The sequence below is a fragment of the Ambystoma mexicanum genome, chromosome 2q (genome assembly GCF_040938575.1).
Source record: "Ambystoma mexicanum isolate Mex_15411 chromosome 2q, UKY_AmexF1_1, whole genome shotgun sequence".
Lineage (NCBI taxonomy): Eukaryota > Metazoa > Chordata > Amphibia > Caudata > Ambystomatidae > Ambystoma > Ambystoma mexicanum.
In genome coordinates, this window is record NC_090924.1 from 208,882,259 (window position 1) to 208,898,544 (window position 16,286).

Here is a 16,286-nt window from a genome sequence, read left to right on the forward strand (position 1 = left end):
GTCAAATGTCTTGTACTGCAGATATAATCGTAAATTGCAATTCATTGCGCGCTTTTTTTAAAGCATCAGCCAAATAACATTTTGGGGATAGAAGTTAATAGCACAGTCCAGATGGTTGCGATTTTTTGGTGGGCAATCATGTAGACTAAAACATAGGAATCATTACGGATTGGTTTTAGTTGCAATGGTATAATTTCTGCTTAGTTCATCAATACGCCAGGCAGCGGCGATTGACTGACATCCTTTCTGCAAAGTTCCAAGAAAATGTACCCATTTCACTTAGTACAAAAAGCATAACCTGGTGCATTGCAGAGCACAGCTGGAGACCGAGAAGCTCACAGAGGCCTTTTAAACAACCCAAAAGCTTTTAAATATTCCAAGTAACTTGCCCAGTCTGGTTACTGCACAGCACGGTGTGAAGGCTTGCAGGGGATGTTTCGAGTGAGCACATGAAAAATAACTATTATCTCATTTTCGACACCGACAGTTTTATTAGAATTTCCGGGCCAGCGAAATCAAATTAGACAGATAAAATAGAGTGAGCCCGTGGAAAATGTGTAAAACATTGTGATAAATGAGGCACTTGGAAAGCAATAAATCACTTAATATCGCCCTGCTGTTCAGGCAATTTAAACCATAACTAACCCTCCGATACGCCAATTATAATCATTCTCTGTACGGAATCTGCATGCAAAGTGACATTTTATAATCTTTTTACATTGAGAAAGATGCAAAAAGCTGACATTTCATAGAAGGGTTCGACAGAGGATAGAGGTGAAAGAGTAAACACGCCCAAACATGCTCAAACCACCATCCAACACCCCTTGTTATTACGTAATTTTGATCCCTTTTAACGACCTAATCCTAACCATCATTTTGCATTCTAAATGTACACATGAATACATGGTTTAAAAACAAAACTAGGACCCGATTTACAAAGATTTGCACTGGTGAAAATGAGGAGACGCCCGTGAGTATCTCTGGTCTGCACCTGATGCCTCATACCTGATTCTCTAAGCTTAAAACTGCAGCAACCCTGGAGATTCCAGGAACATCCTGGAGATGCCCATGTGCCAATGTAATTCCCCAAGATTGGCAGGAGATTCCAGGAACTTCCTAGAGATGCCCATGTGCCAATGTAATACCCCAAGATTGGCTGGAGATTCCAGGACCTTCCTGGAGATGCCCATGTGCCAATGCAATTCCCCAAGATTGGCAGGAGATTCCAGGAACTTCCTAGAGATGCCCATGTGCCAATGTAATACCCCAAGATTGGCAGGAGATTCCAGGAACTTCCTAGAGATGCCCATGTGCCAATGTAATACCCCAAGATTGGCTGGAGATTCCATGAGGATCCTGGAGATGCCCATGTGCCAATGCAATTCCCCAAGATTGGCTGGAGATTCCATGAGGATCCTGGAGATGCCCATGTGCCAATGCAATTCCCCAAGATTGGCTGGCGATTCCATGAGGATCCTGGATATGCCCATGTGGCAATGCAATTCCCCAAGATTGGCTGGAGATTCCAGGACCTTCCTGGAGATGCCCATGTGCCAATGCAATTCCCCAAGATTGGCAGGAGATTCCAGGAACTTCCTAGAGATGCCCATGTGCCAATGTAATACCCCAAGATTGGCAGGAGATTCCAGGAACTCCCTAGAGATGCCCATGTGCCAATGTAATACCCCAAGATTGGCTGGAGATTCCATGAGGATCCTGGAGATGCCCATGTGCCAATGCAATTCCCCAAGATTGGCTGGAGATTCCATGAGGATCCTGGAGATGCCCATGTGCCAATGCAATTCCCCAAGATTGGCTGGAGATTCCAGGACCTTCCTGGAGATGCCCATGTGCCAATGCAATTCCCCAAGATTGGCAGGAGATTTCAGGAACTTCCTAGAGATACCCATGTGCCAATGTAATACCCCAAGATTGGCTGGAGATTCCATGAGGATCCTGGAGATGCCCATGTGCCAATGCAATTCCCCAAGATTGGCTGGAGATTCCATGAGGATCCTGGAGATGCCCATGTGCCAATGCAATTCCCCAAGATTGGCTGGCGATTCCATGAGGATCCTGGAGATGCCCATGTGCCAATGCAATTCCCCAAGATTGTCTGGAGATTCCAGGACCTTCCTGGAGATGCCCATGTGCCAATGCAATTCCCCAAGATTGGCAGGAGATTCCAGGAACTTCCTAGAGATGCCCATGTGCCAATGCAATTCCCCAAGATTGGCTGGAGATTCCATGAGGATCCTGGAGATGCCCATGAGCCAATGCAATTCCCCAAGATTGGCTGGAGGTTCCAGGAGCATCCAGGAGATGCCCATGTGCCAATGTATTTCCCCAAGATTGGCTGGAGGGCCTGACAGAGAAGCTCCAGGCATTGCTGGATTTGCTCCAGTTTTAGACTTTGTGAATTGGATTAGACAGCAGAGACAAATCCTAGTGAACTAGTCCCATGATGCCAACAATTCTGTGTGCCATAACCTTTTGCTACCCCACAATGGTAAATGGATCATATGTTTGTCTCATATCTACCGCCATGGATGTCATTTAGAGATCTCCAGGGGTCACAACTGCGACCCCTGAGGTCTCCCTTGCCACCCCTGTGGTCCCCCTTGCTACCCCTAAAAAAATGCAAACATTTTTTTTATTGTTTTTACATTGAGGCTTATGGGCTGTGGGCAGCAGCATGTGGCTCTTTGTTTCTGGAGTGACTGGTTTTCCGATAGCTATAGCCGGTGAGATAGCTCAGTGGGTTTAGTGCTAGCTGCTGCAATGTGTGTGTGATCTGCAGGTTTCAGGTTCGAATCCCAGCAAGGTCAACTCAGCCTTATATCCTGCTGAGGTTGATAAATGAGTACCAACACAGGTTGGACGATATTGTATTTATATTTGCTCTTTATGAAGCGCTTAAGTTTAAGTGCTATATAATAACACATCATTATCGTTTGGCCTTAGAGGTCTGCTTGCATTCACAGTGATTTGGTAATATGGGCCTATACGCACTGATATTAACAATACATATGGTGATCCATTCTTGTATGAAATGTATATCCCTTTACAGTGATATCATAATCATATTTTTCGCAGTGTACTCAGAAACAATGCTATTTGATGCCACTTCTTGTTTTGTCGTGCGGTGAAAGGTTGTGTTCCATCACTTCCAGTGATGTCACTTCGAGGTGGGGTCAAATGACATCACTTCCTGTGATGTCATCAGAGGCCAAGGGTCGTGTGATGTCAATTCTGCTACCCCTGGCATTTTGGTGAAATGACGTCCCTGTCTACCACTTCCTAATGCCTACATTTTTTACAGAAACGTATAGGAATTGTAGTTGAATTTTGCAAGAGGCACTGTATCATCATCTTATTTTCTTGGTTCATGAAGGACAAACGATGTGCTCTCTGCTCTTGGCCCCATATTGTGATGGCTCTATTGATGACTTTTTCTTCCAGCAATAACTCACCTTTACAGTGGCATCATTAAGTTCTTTCTACATTCCTATTTCATTAGAGTGGCTGCTCTGCATTTATATGACTGTACCAAAGCGCTGAGAGGTAGCCACAGGGTGACAACTCTGGTGCTACAAAAAACGATTCAATGAATAAACTAATATGGCCACCGAAAAATGTTGGCACATACACACACACCGGGGTTTTCAGACTGTAATGAAGAACGGCATTCTTTTTGCATATCTTAAACTACCCAATATCACATCACTTTGCTATTAACAATCGCATGTGTAGTGCATTTTGGAAATAAGGAATATAAAAACCCAGCTGCAGATCACCCTAAATGTATCAGAGCTTGCAAGCAAAAGAGGCGCCCGCATCTACCAGATATAGCAAAATGGGACCCCATGGAAACCATCTTGCTGCAGGTTTTGCTGCACCATTTTGATGCAGACTCCCGCCATGAAATGCATACCACAGCGGGGTATCCATTCCATGCTCTTTCTCACTCCCTGCAGGGAGTCCCAATGCATCTTATAATTATTATAAGTGTTCTTTTAAAATAAAGTGCGGGACCGGGATTCAAACCTGTGTTGTTGTGTTGTGCATTGCCCCTGAGCTATCCTTCCACCAGAAGGAGATATCTTCATGTTCACTACAACACTGAAAGGAAACCTGAGTCGACACGTTTTTGTTTGGTTTTGGAAGCAGCACTGGGGAGGTAAGGTATTATCCAGAAATTCGAAACTGTTCTTAATAATATTTTCTGATAGGTTCCACTTCGATGGACTCTGGTGATAATGCCTCGGAACGAGAGTGAGCAAGGACGGTAAGGTGGCCAACGAAGGACGGACGGCCTTATTATGAGTTTGCGGATACATTTATCGCCAGACTAATCTGTCTCCGCCTTTGATTCCTTGTGCCTACTGCCTCTGGATCTCTTGCTTTACTTGAACTGTAGTTCTGTCTTGTTTTGTTTTACGTGCGCACTCTGAGGCTTCTGGGCATGTGACACGTTTTATTAAAACTTTAAATAAATAAATAAATATACAAATACATAAATAAATAAATAAATAAATAAGTACATTGGCGGTAAATCTACTGTTTTACAACAAAATTGATTTATCTTTACTACCACTTGGTACCATGTCACTACCATGGGATTAAGACTGGTGGCATGGCAGTGTTAATCTCCATCGCTGGAGTTCATAAGAATCCATGATAATTTTTGGCAGATATACAAAAAGAGGTTCTTCTGTACAGTAAATGCCCTGATTTCTGGCCCTAAATTGCAGGATTTGCCTCCAGCATCATGCTGGAAGTAAATCGTCCATTTCAAGGTCAAACTCAGAATTTGGCGGTGTGGTAAAATTGACAGTAATACTTTTACCACCCAAAAAAGTGGAGGTAAAAGAATAACCACCACTTTTTCACACCGCCAAACTCATAATGAGGCTAAGAATGTGTGGGTCCTGGCCAGAGAAATAAGTGTGGGAGCCTGCTTTTGTATTTGGCGTTAACCTGCAGTGGCATTCAAAATGCATGGTATTTACAAAAATTTTAATTTAAAACATGTAAATTAAAACACCTTTTAAAAATGTATTAATTGTACCATTGGACACAAAAAATAAATACACATAAGTGCACCCAATCCCAAATTCTACTCTAGGTAAGACATTTAAATTTACAACCACTTTCAAATCATATCTAATTATAAGTTCCAACAAAATCCACCCCATACGAAAGATCCTGTTTCCAAGCTTCATTAATTGTTAAGAAAATATGGCCTACCCAGAAAAGTCCAGCCGTGCTTCCCTTGGTCAAATCTAGATTTACAATGCTTCTTTTTTCTATTTTGAATAAGGTGATATGCCCCGAGCTGGCGAGCCCACCCTGTGGGTAACAGCGTGCCGTCCAAGTTAAGGTCCCGAGCTGAGCAAGGGTCCCTTAACGAGGGTGGCAGGCTGTTACCCACAGGGTGGGCCCAGCCAACAAGGGGCATATCACCATTAGCACCCATGTAGCAGGCTACGCGTGTGCTAATGATTTTTTTTTTTTTAAATGGCAAGTGTTTTCAAACCGTGCGTGGGACGCCGTGCGGCGTCCCGTTCACAGAGAGAAAATACTCTACCAACATGGCCACCATGGATTAGGAACTCAGAGAGCGCCTCTTCCATTTCCATGGAGGCCAGAGTGGGGACGGGAGCAGCAGCAGCGGCGGCGGCTGGACTCGCAGCAAACAGGTAAGTGGGATTGCGGGAGGGATGCAAAATAAAATGTGGGGTCGTGTGAGGGGAAGATGGCAGGCGGGGGAGCCGGCCATCAGGCGGCATAGAACGTGGGCTTTCACTGGTAGTGTCAGCCCACGTTCCTAGCCACCTGATTGGCTGGCTCCCAGGGTGCTAATGGGCAGTAAAAATCCAGCAAATGCCTTACAACGCCTAACTTCTCTCCATGCAGAAACAATTGCACAGCACTATCTACTGGGCATAGGACTTTCCCCTGCAACACAACGTTTGAGGAACGTTCCTTAAAAAATACAGACAAAACAGCAATAAGTGGGTGCTTGCGTCCAAAGTCATGTCATCAATGGGGTCACCTATTTTCTGTTTTGGAAGTTTGTTCACAAACCATAAGGACAACAGAAATAAGAGCTGTCTCTGCAGTTTTCCCTCCAGAACTTCTCTTCTAGAACTGAAGGATTGAGCATCCCCCAGATCTGGACTCCATATACAGTGAGACTGCAGAGAAAATAATGCTCTTGTAGGCTATTCATATCTCCTCTTCGGTGTCCCCACTAGAGTAGCACAGACTGGCATTGCGGGCAGGGGCTTATCCAGGGGATCCAGGAGGTCCAGGTGAGAGGACAGGAGAGCATGACCAGACCAGGAGAGAGGAGTAATGAGAGGGTTAGTGATTGGGGATGTCTGAAGAGATGAGAGCATCCAAGGTGTGTCTGGCTGAGTGCGTCAGACCGGAGGGAAGAATGGTGAGGAAAAGAGAGTCATAGAGGTTACGGAAGAGACCAGAGGCTGCATCAGAGGAGTTGAGGTGAATACTGAAGTCTCAGAGGAGGAGGGTATTGGAGGGGTTGTCCAGAAGAGAAGAGGTGAGGTCAGCCCATTCTGAGCGGAAGTGGGAGACCAGGACAGGGGGCCTGTAGATGGTGGCCAGAGTCAGAGAGAGGCCAAAAGGGACACCAAGCCTGCAGATGAGGAACTCGTAAGAGGAGTAGGCCGGAGTGGGGATGATAGTAGCAGGGACCCACTCAGTGAAGATCAGAACTACTCCGCTTAGGTCTGGGCTTAGAGGGAATTTTGTACACCTCAATAAGTAGAGTGTCAAAACTCATGACAGAACTGACAGTGAACCATGTTTCGGTAGGAGCAAGTACAACAATGTTGAGGTCTTCAAGGAGGTGGCAGATGTCAGAGGACTGTTTGACGGCAGAGCGACAGTTGAGGGTTGCTAAGTGTAGCAGGTTTCCACTTTTAAAGGTCTTCCACAGAGGGGTACAGGACTGTGGTACACCTGTCGGAGGTAGCATAGGAGCCAGAGGGTTGCAGAAAGACGAGTGACAGGAGAGGGGAGGAAGTTGATGAGAGACGGAAGAGATTGATAGAGAAGGAGGAGCCCTAGACCATGACAGTGCCATTTAGGTAGACATTAATAATGACCCGAGAGGACAGGAAGGATAGCAAGAGTGCCTCCCAACAGGTGCCACCTTTAATGGGAGAGGAAGAGAAAGGGGAGAGCAAAGAGACCATAAGGGGAATCCAAAGGTCCGGAGGAAGAATGACAAAGAGGATGGGCCTTATTCCGAGTTGGGCGCAAAGGGATTACCGGCACCGGTAAGGACCCCGGTGCCGGTAAACCCTTTGCGCCCTATTCCAAGGTCCCTTAGCGGGTCCCTCCTTTAACGCCTGGTCTGACCAGGCTTTATGGACGGGACCCATTAAGGGACTTCAGAGCTAATAACGGTACCGTTATTAGCTACTTCCCCATTCCCATTGAGCCCTATGGGGGCTCAAATGGGAATGGGGAAGGGCTTTTTCAATGGGGACTTACTGGTCCCGCAAAGGTCGGACTACACAGGCAAGTCCCCATTGAACCAAGTCGGAGTCGGTACCGGTATGGGAGGTAGTCATGGCGCAAATAGCGCTATGACTACCTACATACTCGGAATGAGGGCCGATGTCAGGGAAAGACTGTCTGGAGGAAGCATTTACATAGGTGTCAGCAATGGACAGGCCTGGATTGGAGACCATGAGATCCTTCTAGAACCTTTTCCTTCAAGACTTTATCAGAGGTATAGGATAGGTGATAGAATAGCTAGTAATGAAGATATGGGAGATTGAGAGCACCACTGAGGGAGAGTGCGGAGAGAAGGAAGGAGAGAGAGAGAGAGAGAGAGAGATCGAGAGAGAGAGAGGGAGGAACTGCAGAGCATGACACCAACTACAACCAACAACAATGAACCAATCTAGAGTCAAGTATCCAGGAATTGAAAAATACCTCGTTTACATCCTATAACAGAAAGCATGACACCTAGAAGCAAGTTATAAGGACAGTGGGAAGAACATGAATAGAGGGATAGAGGGAAAACGGCCTCTTTTTTAAACACAGCAGCAAATGCAAGAGCACTCAGATTTGACTTTCCTAGAAAAGAGGGGAAAAGCCTATTTTTTAAACACGGCAGCAAATAAAAAACAAATAGATTTGACTTTCCTAGAAAATAGGGAAAACCCTAATTTATTTTTTAAACACAACAGTGTGTGCAATAACACACAGATTCAATTTTCCTAGAAAAGAGGGAGAAGCCTACTTTTTAAACACAGCAGCAAATGAAAAAGAAATAGATTTGACTTTCCTAGAAAAGAGGAAAAAGCCTATTTATTTTTAAACACAGCAGTGAGTGCAAGAACACACAGATTAGACTTCCCTAGAAAAGAGGGAAAAAGCCTAATTTTTAAACACAGCAGCAAATGAAAAACACAGATTCGGCTTTCCTAGAAAAGAGGGAAAAGCCTACTTTTTTAAAAAACACAGCAGTGAGCGCAATAACACACAGATTATACTTTCCTAGAAGGGGGAAAGCACACAGGTTAATTATGAAAATTCACCAATGTCAGATCAGGATAACTTACAACTGCCAAGTGCAGCAGACTGCATGATTCGATAATAGAAGTAATAAGCGAGGAGGGACAGTTAAATAGGGAGCCATCATGGCTGTTCCCCCTGTACGTACCTTTCTTACCTTGTCAGTCACTGCTTGTTGACGGCTGCGCTACATGCTCCCACGGCGAACACCGGTAAAGACCCTCTGGAGCTGCAACTGTAGGAGCTGCCCTTTGCCTCAGGGCTGTTGGGGCAATTTCCTGGGGGTCGGCAGGGCCGTCCGCAGACCTCCGGGGGTGGGGAGGCCCCAACTCCTCCCACGTCCCAAAGGAATATGAGGCACACACAAGAGCAAAGAGTTACTGCTGTTTATTGCATAAAACAGACAGGGACAGGTTCTCGGAGCGTAGGTACCCAAGGAACGTCTCGTTGGAGATGGGCTCGCAGGCCCTTTTTCTAACTGGGTGACACCACAATGTGCGTCACCTGGGAAAACTTGCCCCCAAACCTAACGCTACCCCGGGTTGGTTCCACAAGTGATAGGGTCAGTATAGATCAGGATAGAAGGAGATATTATTGGTAGAGAAGAGGTTAGGTGGTATGCTTGGGTCATCCCTAAGAATGGTTACATGAAAATTGTTACATGGACAAGGTTAGTGATTGGTTGTGTTATGGTGTCACCAGTGGTTAGCCCCTCTTGTTCAGATTGGGTAATCCGTGAGCCCCGAAAGCCTGGGACCATCGTCGTTCCCAGCTCGCAATGTACCTGGTGCTGGCAACAATGTGTGACTATGTGTCAGCGGCAGACAATGGAGAGGTCTTACTAGTGGCTGTTGGTGTGCTCCTTTCCCATCGCCGCCGGTGTCCAACTTGTTACCTCATTGTTGCAGCCTGGGTCCCAAACGTGAGACCCCAGAGCTTCTGTAGTCCTTGGAGCTTGGCATCGTATCAGGTTGGTCTGGTCACGTGTTGAGAGACCGTGGCTGAGGCAGAATTACGGGGATTTGATGTGTATTTCTGCTCCAAGAAGTCTTTAGCAGTGGCAGGTGTGACCTTGGCGCAGAGAGCGGGGCACGTTAATTGCAACTTCACGGCCAAGGCTGTGGGGCTCCCGTCAGGGGTTTGTTCTGCATGACCAGCGCCTTGTAGCTCTGTATGAGCTGCTCCGGGCCTGGGGACTCTGGTTTGCGGCCTACCTTGGCCTAGTTATGGGTGGCGGCATACAGTCCATACGGCGAGGGTCGCAAGGTGTAGATTGGGTCCTTATACGTTAGCCCATCTACAGGGTGTCATCTTTAGGTTTTTAGTAGCATGAAGCATCTGCAAGCATATACACAAGCTTCTTCTGGCGTCTTGCGTTTCTGCAGTGCGGTAGTTGGCCTATGTGAAAAATAATAACGATGCATGTCTGTGAGTGTGCGCGGTCTTCTACGTCATCGCACTGAGTACGTTCTTCATGTGAGTTGGTGTGTGTCTGATCCAGGTGCTTGGCAGCGCGTGTGTTATTGTCTGTCGTGGTTATGTCGTCATGTCATCTCTAATGATGGCGGTATTGGTTGGTGACGTTTAATCGAGTTGGTCCATGTGGTCGGTCTCAGCTCCACTTGGTGTCCCACCACGTGCTTTGCGTGGGGTGCGGCTGGCTTGTGGAGGCGGGGCATGGCCACTGTGGATCTTGATGTCCGGGGCAGCAGTGAGAGGGTCAAACTCATCCCGTGGTGGGTGCTTAGGTCATGACGTTATTGGCCATAGTTTATAAGGGGATCGGGGAAAGGGATCGTCCCATTTTCCCTCTTCAGGACCCTTAGCCGCAGGGGCTGCACGGGCAGAGAGCTGCACTGTGAGAGGACCTAAGAAGGGTACTCAAGCCAATCAGGGTGGTGGGAGGGCTGGGTGACGAGGGCGCAGCAGGAGGCAGAAAGGAGACTGCAGTGGGAGGAATCAGGAGAGATGGTGCAAGAAAGCACAACAGCAGAGAAAGCCAGGAAAAAGTTGTTAAAGTAATTAGGGGTGAGAGAGGCCCCCTGACTCACCAGCAAGGTCACAGATGAAAATGCAACATCTGCGCAGTTGTTGAGGGCAAGACACCCGACCCATCAGCTGCACAAAAGAGGCCAATCGGGGCAGTGGGAGTGCTGGGGGAGGAGGAGACAGCAGGAGGCAGAAATTAGCCTGGAATGGGGAGGAATCGGGAGGAATGGGGCGAGAGAGCACAACAGCAGAGAAAGCCAGGAAAAGGTTTTTTTTTAAAACTTTTCTTTATTGGCAAGGAACAGTAGCAGGTGCATTAAACATTACATCGACAATCCACATTTCATACTGAAGAGCATGGACAAAACAAGTTATACATAGGTAATAAAACAGGTACATTCTCTGAGAGCGAATCAAGTCTAGTGAGGCTGCTCATAGTCCAGGTTGCACATCTGCCCGATCCGGTGACGGAGGCAAGGATAGAAGCTCCAAGTCAGCTTTACCGTTCAAATAGCTACAAAACTCTGTCCACACATTTTTGGGGCGAGCATTCGCAGGTAATGTATTGATATAGTCCTCCTCACACACCTGCGTCCAGGTGAGAGCCTTTAACCACATTTCTAGTGAAGAGGGGGAGCGCCGCTTCTAGCACTGCAAGATGCACCTTTTTGCCACTATAGCCCCACATTCCAAAATTAAGCAGCACGTTTTGCCCCAGTTCCCTCCCACAGTCCGAACAACACAGCCAGGGGATCAGGATTAATCTGGAACCCCACCATCTCAGAGAGGGCATCGAACACAGCCTCCCAGAACGGGGCCAGCGCCCCACAGGACAAGAACATATGGGCACGATCCGCTTCATTGGGTCTGCATCTCTGGCAGCCATGGGATTGATTATGTGCGAATTTCCCCACCATGTAAGGAGTATAATACAGGCGATTGAGGAGTTTATATTGCACGCATCTAAATCTAGAGTTGAGGGAGAACTTGCGTGTGTGTGTGTACATTTTCGCCCACATGTCATCAGTGATTGCCAACCCCAATTCATGGCTCCAAGCGTCCCAAAGCTTGTGGGATGGTTCTGCAGAGTGTACCATCAACATTTTAAACAGGGCAGATGTTATGCCCCTACCTCCCGCAGAATTAGCGATGTAGCAGATCTCCGGGGTGTCAGGGGGTTCGTCCGGGTATGAGGACCACATGTCCTGCACTGCCGCTCTAAGTCTAAAGTAATACAGTAACTCCAGTGCTGACTTGGAGTGTCCTGGTCTCCATGTCTGCGGGGTGATGAATTTCCCCTCGGGAAACAAGTCGGAAAGCGCCCGATACCCCAGGTCAAGCCAGTAACGCATGAAGAGTTTATCCTGTGTGGGGGCGCGGCCTGGGAATGACCATATAGGCAACCATTTATAGTACGGGCGGTGTTCAGAGTGGGATTGCAGGATCAGTTTCCATGCCTTTATCGTGGTGGCCACTGGGTCAGCCGGGGCGTCGGATTGATACGAGTGGAAGAGGATCAAGGCCATAACATTCACATCCTCAGTTGCCAGGATCTCGAGTTTGACATGAGGAGGCGGGTCCAGGTGTTTATACCAGTGTGTTGCATGTTGGGCTTATGCGGCAAACCTCATAGGGTGAAGTCATATGCTGCCACTTCCTGCGTACGGCGCCAGAATGCCATAAAAACTGGGCGAACCCCGCGTGCAAGTCTGTGAAATATTGCTTCCCGGGCCAAAGTGGGACATTAGCGAATATATATAGGAGCTTTGGGACTATAATCATTTTGATTAGCGACAGTCTTCCCGAGAGGGACAGGGGGAGGTTACACCACCTCTCCATTCTAGTTTCTGCATATTGCGCGGCAGCAGTATGGTTGTCAGCCAATAAGGAGGATCTAGACAGGGATACCTGGACCCCAAGATACTTGATGCCTTCTGGGGCCCACCGCAGAGAGAATTCACATGTCGGTTGGGGAGTTGCGACCGTAAGAGGGAAGATGTCTGACTTGGTGTAGTTTATAGTGAAGCCCGAGAATGTGCCAATTTTAATTATCTCACGGATGATTGGGTCTAAATGGACCGAGGGGTCCCAGACATACAAAAGCACGTCGTCCGCGTACAGCGATATGATTTTGGGCGTGTCGCCCAGGCGTATTGCTTTGCGAGTATGTTTGTCTCTTACACTATCCGCCATAGGCTCGATAGCCATCGCAAAGAGTAAGGGGGAGAATGGGCATCCCTGGCGCGTTCCTCTATGGAGGGTGAAGGAAGCAGACGTATGCCAGTTAACCAGGACTGTGGCCACAGGGTTTGTATACAGCAGTCTGATGTAGGATAGCATGCATGGACCGATTCCCATTTTTTCAAGAACCGCCCACAGGTATTGCCATGAAACCATATCAAACGCCTTTTGGGCATCTAGTATCACAGCAACCGCGTTAGCTTTAGGGTCAATTCTAGAGATGGCATTGAATAGTCGCCGGATATTTAAAGCAGTGGATCGGGCGGGGACAAAGCCACTTTGGTCCGGGTGGATCAAGTATGTCATGATGGGGAGGAACCTGCTTGCAATGACCATGGCGAATATTTTGGTGTCTGTATTCATGAGAGAAAGAGGTCTGTAGGAGCCGCACTCCTCCCGGGGTTTGCCCGGCTTTGGGAAGCATGGTTATAATGGCCTCACGCAGGGACTGGGGGAAAGTGGCGAGATGGAGCGACTCGGTCCACACCTCATGTAGGTGCGGGGCTAGCAGGGCAACATGTTCTTGATCAAATTCAGCGGTTAGGCCATCTGGGCCGGGGGCCTTGCCCTTGGGGAGGGCTGAGATGGCCGCGGTTATCTCTTCAGTGGTGATGGGAGCATACAGTTGCTCTTTAGTGTTGTGGGATATATAGGACATGGCGATACGGTCCAGGAGGAGATTCAGGTCTTTCGGGCTATGCTCGTGCTGTGGGGCATAGAGGGCAGCGTAGAATTCCGCAAAGGTTGCCAGAATGAGTTGGTCAGACCAATGCTGACTCTGTTCTTGTCCCTGATACTGTCGACCCGGTTTCTACCCCCGTCGATCCGGGCCAGTCTGGCCAGGGTTCGACCGGGTCTTTCCCCCTCGCCGTACTTCCGCGCCGCGATGGGTCGGGCATAGTATCGTATCTCCCTGAGGGCATGGGCCTCAAAGGATTCCAATTCCGTACGTATCTGTGCCAGCTTGGGTGGGGAGGGGGCGGAGATATATTCCCGCTCGAGTTCCTTAAGTTTGGAATCAGAGCGTTGTAAAGAGTTCTTAATGTCTTTCAGGACCCCTGCTTCCCTAGAGATGCACATCCCTCTGATGAACACCTTGAATGCCTCCTACCTATCCCCATCAGTTGTGTCATGACGTTTGTTGTTATCAAAAAACAAATTAATATCTGCAAGGATGTCGGCCTTAAAAAATATGTCATGTAATGCATCTGATTTGAAGCGCCAGTTGGAATGGCCAGGGAGGGCAGGCCGCAGAGCAATGTCCAGTGTCACTGGGGAATGATCCGAGACCGCGTGTGGTAATATCTGCATGCTGAGAGTTTTCCCCATTAGCCCAGTTGAAAGGAGAAATAGATCACTTCTAGAATGGCTGTCGTGTGCAGAAGAGTAAAACGTGTCCTCCCTATCAAGTGGGTGAAGCGTTCTCCAGGCGTCAATTAGGCCAGCAGGAACCATGTGTGCGTGGAGCCGGCGGGTGGCTCTGGATATCATCCTGTGTGCAGTGCCCGACCTATCCAGCTCGCTGTCTAATATGAGATTCATGTCCCCCCGCAGATGATCGGGACCCAATATATCTAGGGTGTTGATGTCATCAAAAAAATCGGGGGCATCGATGTTCGGAGCATATGTGTTCACCAATAGACACTCTGTATTGGCTAGCAGACAATGGAGGATCACATATCTACCCTCTCGGTCTATGTGGCTTGTGCGTAAGTAGAGTTCAACTGATTTGTGAACTAAGGTTAGGACACCCCTGGACTGAGAGGAATATACAGTATAGAATTTATTAGTGCCCCATGTCGGTGCCAGGGTGGATGAGAGATGTGCGAGGGCATGGGTTTCTTGTAAGAGGAGTATTTTGACCCCATGCCTGTAGGCATACACTGTTATCCTGTGGGCCTTTGTAAAATTGCTAAGCCCCCGGATGTTCCACGTCATTAGCCTGACGGCCATATTACAGCTTTATGGGGCATCCCAGCACCACGTGGCTTTGTTTGTTGGCCACGTGATAGTTGCCGATGCAATGGCGCACCCTTCCGCCCTCCAAGCCACAAGCTCCTTGCCCCAACCCAGCAGTGCTAGAAACCCCACCCAAAGGTCTGACGCAGGCGTGCCATACCCAACAAAGCAACACCTGCCTATACGCTCAACCGGGTCGCAACCAATGACCATAACCAGCCCAAATGGCATTGCAGCTGCAGCGGGGGTCGCTGTTGCCGTTAACCCAACTCATGTGAAAGGTTGGTGCAGTGCACCATAGATCGTACAGCGATACCAAATATTACAATTTTAAGGGAACATTACATCAGTTACAACTAGCAAAGGATAAACAGGATGCAAAAGTCTATAAATTCAACAAGGGAGATGTAAACGGTGCGTGTATTGGCGGTGCTCAAGAAGGCCCACCTGTAGAGGTCGGCGCGCACCTCCTCAAGCGTTTTCTATTGGCTCATCCACCGGATCAGGAAAAGCATGGCATATTCAATTTTCCTCTCCCTGAGCAGCTTTTTCACGCCGTTGCACTGTCTGCGCTCCATTTGCACACTGATGGAAAAGTCGGGGAAAATTCGAATAGTTTGAGACTCCAGTTTCAGCACCCCCTTCTCTCGAGCCAAGCACAGTATGTGATCCCTGTCTCTATAGCTGAGAACCTTGGCGATGATTGGCCTGGGGAATTGTCCAGGAGGTCTCTCAGGAGGTTTTTCGACAGCCTGTTCCATCTTGCCCTTGAGGGCCGACTCCGGTACCCCCACAATACGGATGTTGTTTCTGCGGGATCTGGACTCTAAGTCATCGCATTTCGCCTTGACTTGTTTCATTTCACGCACCATGTCAGAGACATTATTTTGGAGAGTATGGACCTCATCCTCGTTGGCCCCGATTCTGGTCTCAGCCTCCGCCAGCCTGGCTCTGTGTTGATCCAACTTGGCCCGCATGGAGGCCACACTTGCATTGATGTCATCCAGTTTCTCGTGGAATGACGCAAAGTTCTTCGCCATGGTTTCCATTAGTGTCGTCAAGTCAGGCTGGGGGGGGCATGAAGGTGCGTCCGAGTCGTCCTGGAGCGGCCAGACCCTCCCTGCTCCTGTCTGGGACGTGACTTAGTATGTTTGTCCATTGCCCCCGCTTTGTTGGCCCCGTGCGATTTATTTGACATGTTTCAGGAATGCAGAGGAGCAGTCCAGGGCAGGGTGCTTGGTCCATGGTCTTTGGGCTCCTTGAATATATCAGCACCGGGACAGGGAAGAGAGGCCTCAATGTCCCATCCAAAAAGAGACAGAACTCAGAGTAGGGATAGGAGTGTGCTGACTGCTGGGCTACAGCGTTCCGGGGTGCCGGGGCACCGAGCACAGAAGTCCAGCACGTCCGCTAGTCCAGTGTAGCAGCACGATCCAGGCAGGGAGCCGGGCAGATGGGGCGCTCCGTAAGACCCAGGAGGGCTGCAGACCCCAAGTATCAGAAGTGACGGGTGGTGCAGCCCAAGACAGATGGGCGAA

General features: G+C 48.4%; 1 protein-coding gene across 1 annotated transcript in view; it reads right to left on the bottom strand.

Moving 5' to 3' along the window:
* The window catches only part of SYT17 (synaptotagmin 17), a 962,035-nt gene that overhangs the window by 308,942 nt on the left and 636,807 nt on the right, over window positions 1-16,286 (bottom strand). The window lies entirely within an intron of this gene.